At 50.2% G+C, this 8,332-nt stretch overlaps 1 pseudogene across 1 annotated transcript; it reads right to left on the reverse strand.

Annotated features, from left to right (window-relative positions):
• Window positions 1–5,796: 5,796 nt before the first annotated feature.
• LOC307055670 (nicotinamide N-methyltransferase-like) lies at window positions 5,797–7,939 on the reverse strand (annotated as a pseudogene). Its single transcript has 2 exons — window positions 7,815–7,939; window positions 5,797–6,332 (listed from the first exon to the last, which is right to left on the reverse strand). The product of its transcript is annotated as a nicotinamide N-methyltransferase-like (transcript).
• Between the last annotated feature and the right edge of the window lie 393 nt (window positions 7,940–8,332).

Here is an 8,332-nt window from a genome sequence, read left to right on the forward strand (position 1 = left end):
GTTGGATGGATCTGATGGGCTTACTATGCCCTGTCCACGGTACTTGGCCTTCCTGTCCCAGCTTCATGGGCTTTGGGGAGGTGTTCATTACAGCAGAGAGGCCCCAGAAGGATGCCCTTCTAGAGGTCAGCTGGGGTGTCTCTCCCTTGGTCTGCGTGTCCAGGCTGCTTATGGGCCAGTCTCTAGCTGGGCCCTGGAGACAGCAGATCTGAGTTAGCTTTCCTGGGCCTTAGCCTCTATTGTGGATGGGGCAGGGCCTGTGCAAATTATATGTGGTTAAGTGAAGGTCAGTGAAGATCAGGACTCTCTCTCCTGGCAGTGGCCCTCCTCTTCCTGATTCCCGCATTCAGAGGTCAGGTTGGACGGGAGAGCAGACCTCAGACAATGAGCGGTCCGTGGACAAGCAAGATGGAGGGAAGAGGGAATTCCCTGGTGGTCCAGTGGTTAGGACTCTGCACTTTCACTGCCGAGGGCGTGGGTTTGATTTCTGGTCGGGGAACTAAGATCCCAGAAGCCATGCAGCATGGCCAAAAATAAAGATTGAAAAAGAAAACAAATTGAGGGAAGCCTGCCCTGCAGCCTGCCAAGCTCAAGGCTCGACTGCCCCCTAGTGCCCACAGAGTGAAGGACAAGGGAAACTTAATCCTAAACTGGGCTAGGACTGGTCCCCTGGGAGCCACCCGGCTGTCTTGCCTCCTTCTCCCCAAGAGCACCCACACACGGGGACTCACATTCAGCAGGGCCACCTGCGCTGTCCCCCAGCAGTGCACTGCCCACCCCACTCACTGCTGGTTTTTGTCCTGGAGGTCTGAGGGCCTGGGATCTTCCTCTGGAAGGGAAGGCCATGAACATTTTAAAGGGGGCTTTTTGGGACTTCCCTGGTGGGCCAGTGGTTTAGAATCCACCTTCCAATGCAGGGACGCGGGTTCAATCCCTGGTCGGGGCACTAAGATCCCACATGCCACAGGGCAGCTAAGCCCGTGCACCGCAACTACCAAGCCCACATGCTCTGTAACCCACGTGCCACAACTAGAGAGGAGCCTGCACACCGCAACGAAGAGCCCGTGTGCCGCAGCTAGGACCCAACGCAGCCATATATAAATAAATTAATTAATTTAAAAAACGGGCTTCTCCACCGCAATAAGCTCACGCACTGCAGCGAAGAGTAGCCCCCACTCGCCGCAACTGGAGAAAGCTCGCGTACAGCAACGAAGTCCCAACGCAGCCAAAAATAAATAAATTAAATAAATAAATTTTTTTAAAAAAGAAATGGAAAATTTTATTTGAGCCAAATTTGAGGATCATAACCCGGGAAGAGCATCTCAGAAAGCTCTGAGAACTGTTCGGCCCGTTAGAACTCAAGGCACAGTTATATAAGTTTTTGAGACAGAGGGCTGTCCAACAAATGAAGTATTATTGAGTTTACATAATCCAGATCTAAGGGTCATCGTGGTAGGTCATGTGACCCCTTACGAGATCAAGAAGGAACGTTATCATTTGAGCTGTCTTGTTGGTGCTAGGAGAATGTTGCTCTTTATGGCTGAGCAGGTATTCCTGCTGATGGGGGAGGGTTGGTCGATGGGTAATGCAGACACACAATGCACAGTGTGGGGAGAGCGGAGGCCAAAGTGCAGAGGAGAATTTTTTTCATTTAAACTTTTCTTGTCTTGCCATAAAATATGAACTTTATTTCACAATCATAAACATCATTTCATGATGTTTAGAAACTCTCTGAAAATGTGCCAAAGAGCTCCTATAGGTCCTCAATCCCTGGAAATAAAACAAAGACTGTCCTACAACATCTTTGGTAATGGCATCCCTCTGCTTGTTACCAATGACACAGAAATCGATGTCCTTAAATGACACAGAAATCGATGTCCTTAAATGTAGTGAATCATTGCCTTGGGCAATACTATGCAAGGAACAGATTGTACAAAGTTTTATATCTATACAACGAAATTAGCAGTGGAGCAACAAATTGCTTTAAATTTTATGGGTAGTGGGGATTCCCTGGTGGTCCAGTGGTTAGGACTCTGTGCTTCCACTGCAGGGGGCACGGGTTCGATCCCTGGTCGGGGGAGCTAAGATCCCGCATAACACGCGGCCAAAAAAAAAAAAATTATGGCTAGTATGGAAACATAGATTAATTTTTAAATTGTCTGTTGACTCAGAAGACATTTTTTAGAAATCTACCTTGTAATATTAAAGCATCTATATATGGGGGAATAGAATGGAGAATAATTCCTTGAAACATTGTTTGTACTAGGGGAAAAAAATAAAGCCAGGCATCCCTGTTGGCGCAGTGGTTGAGAATCTGCCTGCCAATTCAGGGGACACGGGTTCGAGCCCTGGTCTGGGAAGATGCCACATGCCGCGGAGTAACTAGGCCCATGAGCCACAGCTACTGAGACCTGCGCGTCTGGAGCCTGTGCTCCACAAGGGGAGAGGCTGTGATAGTGAAAGGCCCACGCACCGCGATGAAGAGTGGCCCCCGCTCGCTGCAACTAGAGAGAGCCCTCGCACAGAAACGAAGACCCAACACAGTCAAAAATATATAAATTAATTTTTTTAAAAAGACCTTTAAAAAAATAATTAATTAATTAATTAATTACATAAAACCAACTGAATGCCTAAAACACTAAATAAAGATGTTTGATTTATCTTTTAATGAATGAATGAATGAATAAATAAATAAATAAATAAATAAATGGGGCTTCTCTGTGGGAGGGCTGCAGACAAGATACCCAACAGGCAGGCTGGCAGTTTCTGTCTGCCTGTTGGTTTTGCTTCCAGAGGCCTTCTCCGCACTAGTTTTGGGGAGCTCTGTCATAAAGAAGGGGGGCTGCTGGGCTTGGCACCCTTCCCCCAGGAGCTCCTGCTCTCACACCATTGACTGTGCGGGGCCCCAGTTAGGTCCGCTCATCCCAGGCATCTCCTTCCACCCCCTCTGCCTATTACTCTCCACAGCATCGCCCTGGTTGGTTCCTTCTTGGGACTTCTCACACTCTTGTTTTGGTCTACTCTATTATCACCTGCCTTCCCTGCCCCTCCCAAGTAGAATGAGGGCAGGGCCTTGTTGGACTCATTCACTGCATCCCCAGAATACAGAACTGGCCCCGCAGGGAACAGCCACTTGGCACGTGTTTCCTGACCGAAATTCCCCACACGTGCCCAATGTCCACCCACGGCTCCCATCTGGGCCAAGCTGCTTCCTCCTCCTGAAACACCTTCATCACCCCGTCCCACCGCCACCTCCACCTCACTGCCTGGCAACCTGGTATTTACAGTTAGTTCAAGGCTCACTTTAAACATTACCTCTTTGTGATGCCTCCCTGACCTCTCCCAAATTAGGCACTTCCTTCTGCGTTCCCTCACTTCCTATAATGGCTGTCACAACGGTCTGTGAGCCCGGCAAGGGCAAGAATTGTATCATATTTGTTCTTGCGTTCTCAGTGCCTGGCAGATGGCAGATGCTAAATAAATATTTACTGATGAACTCTGATGACCACTGGAGAGGCTCACAGAGCCCAATGCCCCACACTGCCCTCCTGGTCCCGCCTCCCTCTGCTCTCGCATAGGGAGCCCACACTGTAGGCAACGGAAACATCATTCACTCAGCATCTTCCCAAGGCCATGTTTTATAACAGTATTGTTTCCTCCAGGGGGAATGCTTTTCCAACCATCATCCTCCTTTAAAATGCATCTTGGGGGCTTCCCTGGTGGTGCAGTGGTTGAGAGTCCACCTGCCGATGAAGGGGACACGGGTTCGTGCCCCGGTCCGGGAAGATCCCAGATGCCGCGGAGCGGCTGGGCCCGTGAGCCATGGCCGCTGAGCCTGCACGTCCGGAGCCTGTGCTCCGCAACGGGAGAGCCCACAGCAGAGAGAGGCCCGCGTACCGCAAAAAACAAAAACAAAACAAAACAAACAAACAAACAAACAAAAAACCGCATCTTGGCTGCCACTTCCTCCATGAAAGCTTCCTCAGTTCCTGAGCAGGAACTAATCCCTCCCTCTTCTGGGTTTCCCATCATCGTCCCTCTCCCGAGCTAATTCTGCCTCATTGTAGAACTTAACAGAAGTGTGCTGCCCCTTATCTCAGCAAATTGTAAACCTTCTCCAGTCACCAGCCATGGCTCACACACATTGGTATCTCTCATCTCCCATGAAGCTAAACACTCAAATGCCCGCTCACAGGCAGCCCAAAAAGCATACACAGTAACTTGAATGTCCCGTCAAGAAGCCAATAGCTCCCAGTGTGAAAACTCATGTAACTAACACTAGGACCCCAGAAGAAACTTCCCCAGGTGCACGTCCACACTTCCTGCAGGAAGGCACAGACTGGGCACCTCAATCCCGCCAAGAGCTCCCGCCCTGGGCACCCTCCATATATGCCCTCCCACCTTGCTCTTTGCCTTGTGCTTTCCCAGCCCAGCCCAGCCCACCTTTCTGGCTGCACATGCCAGTGTATACTTGGAGCTCTCTTGGGATGGACTGTTAGCACTCAGCCTCAGGGTCCATCTACTGCAAGCAAGTCCTGGTAGCTAATCTTGATCTGACCTTAGCCTTTGGGAGTCAGCCTCACCTATAACTCATGCGTTGGCACCAGGGATAGAACTGACCCATCTCTACTACCATCCTCAGCATGAACACACACACACACATACATACACACACATGTGTGCACATGCCCACATACACACACAAGAATATACCCAGATGCACACACGGTGTAGAAAGTGATCAAGGGCTTAGATGTTGCAACCATGTTTAGTGTGAAGACCAATCCTGGGCAAAGGTTCTGACACTCCTCACAGGGTCCAGCTTGACGCAGACACTCAACAAATATTTGTTGAATGACTAAATTGCTTGTGTGCCCACCTCCAACGCCACCCACGGTCACTGATTTGACACTCCTCTGCCCCCTTGAAGCGCTGGCCTGTTCTACCATGCCAGGTGCCTGGTGCATCAGCAGTGCCCTAGAGGAATAGGGCCGCAATCTTGGTACCCAAATGTCTTCTTCTTCTTGAAGTTCACCAAACACAGTATGTTATCTCCCCTCTGGGTCTCAGTACCTGTACTAGAAGTCCCTGTCCTCCACCCCCGATTCCTTCACCTGGCTTACTCTTGGTCACCCTTTAGATCTCATTGATTTGCTTGCTACTTCTTTCAAAAAGTCTTTTCCAAGTGTCCCATCCCTGCCCCAAATTGGGTTAGGTGGGTTTCACTGGACAAAGAAGGAAAACAACTTCTCTTGCTCTTTTTAGAACTGCTTATGACATGCATCTATAAGGTCAGCCAAACATAAAAAAACACATGAAGTTGCTCACATGGTTATTTACCAAGTGCATTCATGTTATATCTTTGGGGTGTCACCATAACCCTGGGGAAGGGTGTGATGATTTCCATTTCAGAGATAGGAAAACTGAGGCTCTGAGATACCAGGTGCCCACCTAAAGTCACAAGAGCAAGTAAGCCAGAGAGCCAAGTGTCAAAATCCATGCGTGTGCTTTCCATTTCATGGGGTGGGGCTGCTGTACTTGCAGGGATGAGGATGCAGGTGGGGAGTGAGCGCAGAAGCTGTGTAGTCTGAATTGCCTAAAATAGGGGAGCGGGAAGGGTCTCTTCTCCTTCATTCCACGCAACGCTGAAGAGCCCTCAACACGAAGGAGGCACAGCTTTATTTCTCTGGTCCAATTCTTTTTCCCAACCCTGGGCCATTAGTGAAGCCTATTATAAACCTCTCTGTTTGAGATAAGCATCCCTATTTACCTGGCAATCATTTGCTGGGAAGGATTCTAGGTAAAGCTGACTAAATGGAGAGGAACGTGAATGAGGTCGCAGAGTGATGGTTGGAGCCCTGCCCTGCTTGCTGCCCATTCCTCCAAGTCGCTGCCTCGGTCCCTTCTCCAGGCCACCAGGAAGAAGAACCTTGTGTAGTCGGAGCAGTTATCCAAGCGGGTCTCAGTGGCCTGCGGAAACTCCTCCAGCTTCTCAGTGATGAAGCCGGTCTCCTGCAGGGCCTCCCGCAGGAATTTCTCATCCAGGGGCAGTGCGGAGAACCTCTTGACCCCCACCATGAAGAAGCTGGCCTCAAAGTCCCCGCTCAGCATCAGATGGCCCCTGGGCCGGGGCAGGGTCCTGAGGTGACACAGGGTGTGTGTCCAGGCAGGCCTGCAGGGTGGGGCAGGCATCCTCGAGGCACAGGGAGGAAATGAGGCAGTCGGCCAGGGGCAGGACCGCAGGTTCCAGGGGCCGTTGCTTCAGGATGTCACCCTTGAGTACCTGGCAGATGGCTCTCCTTAAGCGCTCCTCCTTCTCGGCCCCCCTGTCTCTGGAGTGGAGGGGAAAGGAAAGAGGGGCCAGCTGGGTCATGCTTATCGCGTGGACCACGCACATCACTCCCAGCCATTCTCTGCTTGGCGCACAGGCTCCCAGAACAGCAGGTGGCCAGTTTTACAGATGAAGAAACTGAGTCCCAGAGAGAGACCTGGTCCTGAACCAGCTGTGGACAAAGTCAAGCCCAGAACCTGCCGACCCTATGGTCAGCACTCTGTCTACCTGCAGGCCCTCTGTCGGCAATGCACCCCTGGCAGGTAGCCCATTCTCTTTCTACTAGTCTGTGTTTAACACGACCCAGACAAGTGCCTCCAGAAATGGAAAGTCGGCCTGGAATCAGCTGAGCAAAACTACTAGGTGAGCTTGGGGCACTTTGTTGGGGTCCCCAGTCTCTCCATTACCTTTCCCTCCCTTTGTCCCCTGGCCACTCCACTCAATCACATTCCTGAGTATACTGGTTTCCCTATTCCAAGCACTCTTTGTTGAGGTGCCCTATCGCCCCACTGAGACCATCTGTAACATTCCAAAGATCAATCAGCAAACATTCATTGGGTACCAACTATATTCCAGAAACTCGCTTGGCAGTATGGGGACTCAAAGGAGAATTCAGGGCCTGCTTACAGAGCCCTTGGTCTCCCCTTCCTGTCTTGCTTCTCTTCAGCCACGAGAGATTGTGTTGACGCAAAGTATCAGTAGCATTTGGACCCTGGCAAGGGGCTTCCAAGATAAACAACAAGGCTGAGAGGAGAGAAAATGAGCTGGACCCAGGGGTCCTGGCCGACTGCTACACTTAGCCTGCTCACTTGCTCCTGGGTTCTGCTGCTACATTTTGTTTGTCTGTTTGTTGTTGTATTCGTAGGGCATAGCAGCAAATAAATTGAAGCAGGCATCAAAGGCTTAAGAAAATTGGATGGCAGAAAATTTTAATTGGGAAAATTCTGGCTATCAGGTTATGTTTTATTCTCATGTGAATGATGAAAAGATACTCATTATTTGATTTTAGTGGTCCAGCTGGCCTAGCACCTGTTTTCATGGGCTACCATGGTAAGCAGGCAGAAGAGTGGTAATGCTGAATTTGGAGCAAGGCTTTCTACACTTTCTGATGCCCGTGTAGTTTCTTTAGCCAGTGATAGGGAGAAGACAGGCCCACTCAGGACCACCAGAGACCACAGCTCTTAGACTTTATGGGAGGAGGAAATCTGACCTCACACACTTTGAGGGCATCCCACCATGTACCATACACACATCAAGTGTATCTAAAATCTTCCCGTAGGGGAGTTCCACATACTCTGAAGATCCAAAGTTGCTGTCACGTTCTGGCCACCCCTCCCCAGACCCACCCTAAGCCTGCTCTATGATAAAAGAAGACCAGCATCTGATTTAAAACTTGCATGGCCACCCCTCTTCCCACACTCCCCCATCTCTCCCCTCAGAGGTGAAGGAGACCTGCACCTGGTTTAAAAGTGACACTTAGTGTTTTAGCAGGAAATGGAGGACTTCATCACCCAAGGGATCCTGGTTCATCTTGAAGTAGTCCAGGTAGGACGTGGGTTCAAAATTCTCCTGATAGACATCAGGCTCCTTGGATTCCTGAAGAGCCATGGAGAGCAGTAAGCTTTGTCCAGGAAGGAACAGCAGGCAATCTGATTCCCTGGGCCCTTCTTTTTTTTGTTTTTTTCCCATAAATTTATTTATTTATTTATTTATTTATTTATTTATTTATTTATGGCTGCATTGGGTCTTCATTGCTGTGCATGGGCTTTCTCTAGTTGCAGCAAGCAGGGGCTGCTCTTCATTGAGGTGCACGGGCTTCTCATCGCGGTGTCTTCTCTGGTTGCGGAGCACGGGCTCTAGGTGCGCAGGCTTCAGTAGTTGTGGCTTGCAGGCTCTAGAGCGCAGGCTCAGTAGTTGTGGTGCACGGGCTTAGTTGCTCCGCGGCATGCGGGATCTTCCCAGACCAGGGCTCGAACCTGTGTCCCCTGCATGGGCAGGCGG

Source organism: Hyperoodon ampullatus, assembly GCF_949752795.1.
Source record: "Hyperoodon ampullatus genome assembly, chromosome: 7".
In the NCBI taxonomy this organism is placed as follows: domain Eukaryota; kingdom Metazoa; phylum Chordata; class Mammalia; order Artiodactyla; family Ziphiidae; genus Hyperoodon; species Hyperoodon ampullatus.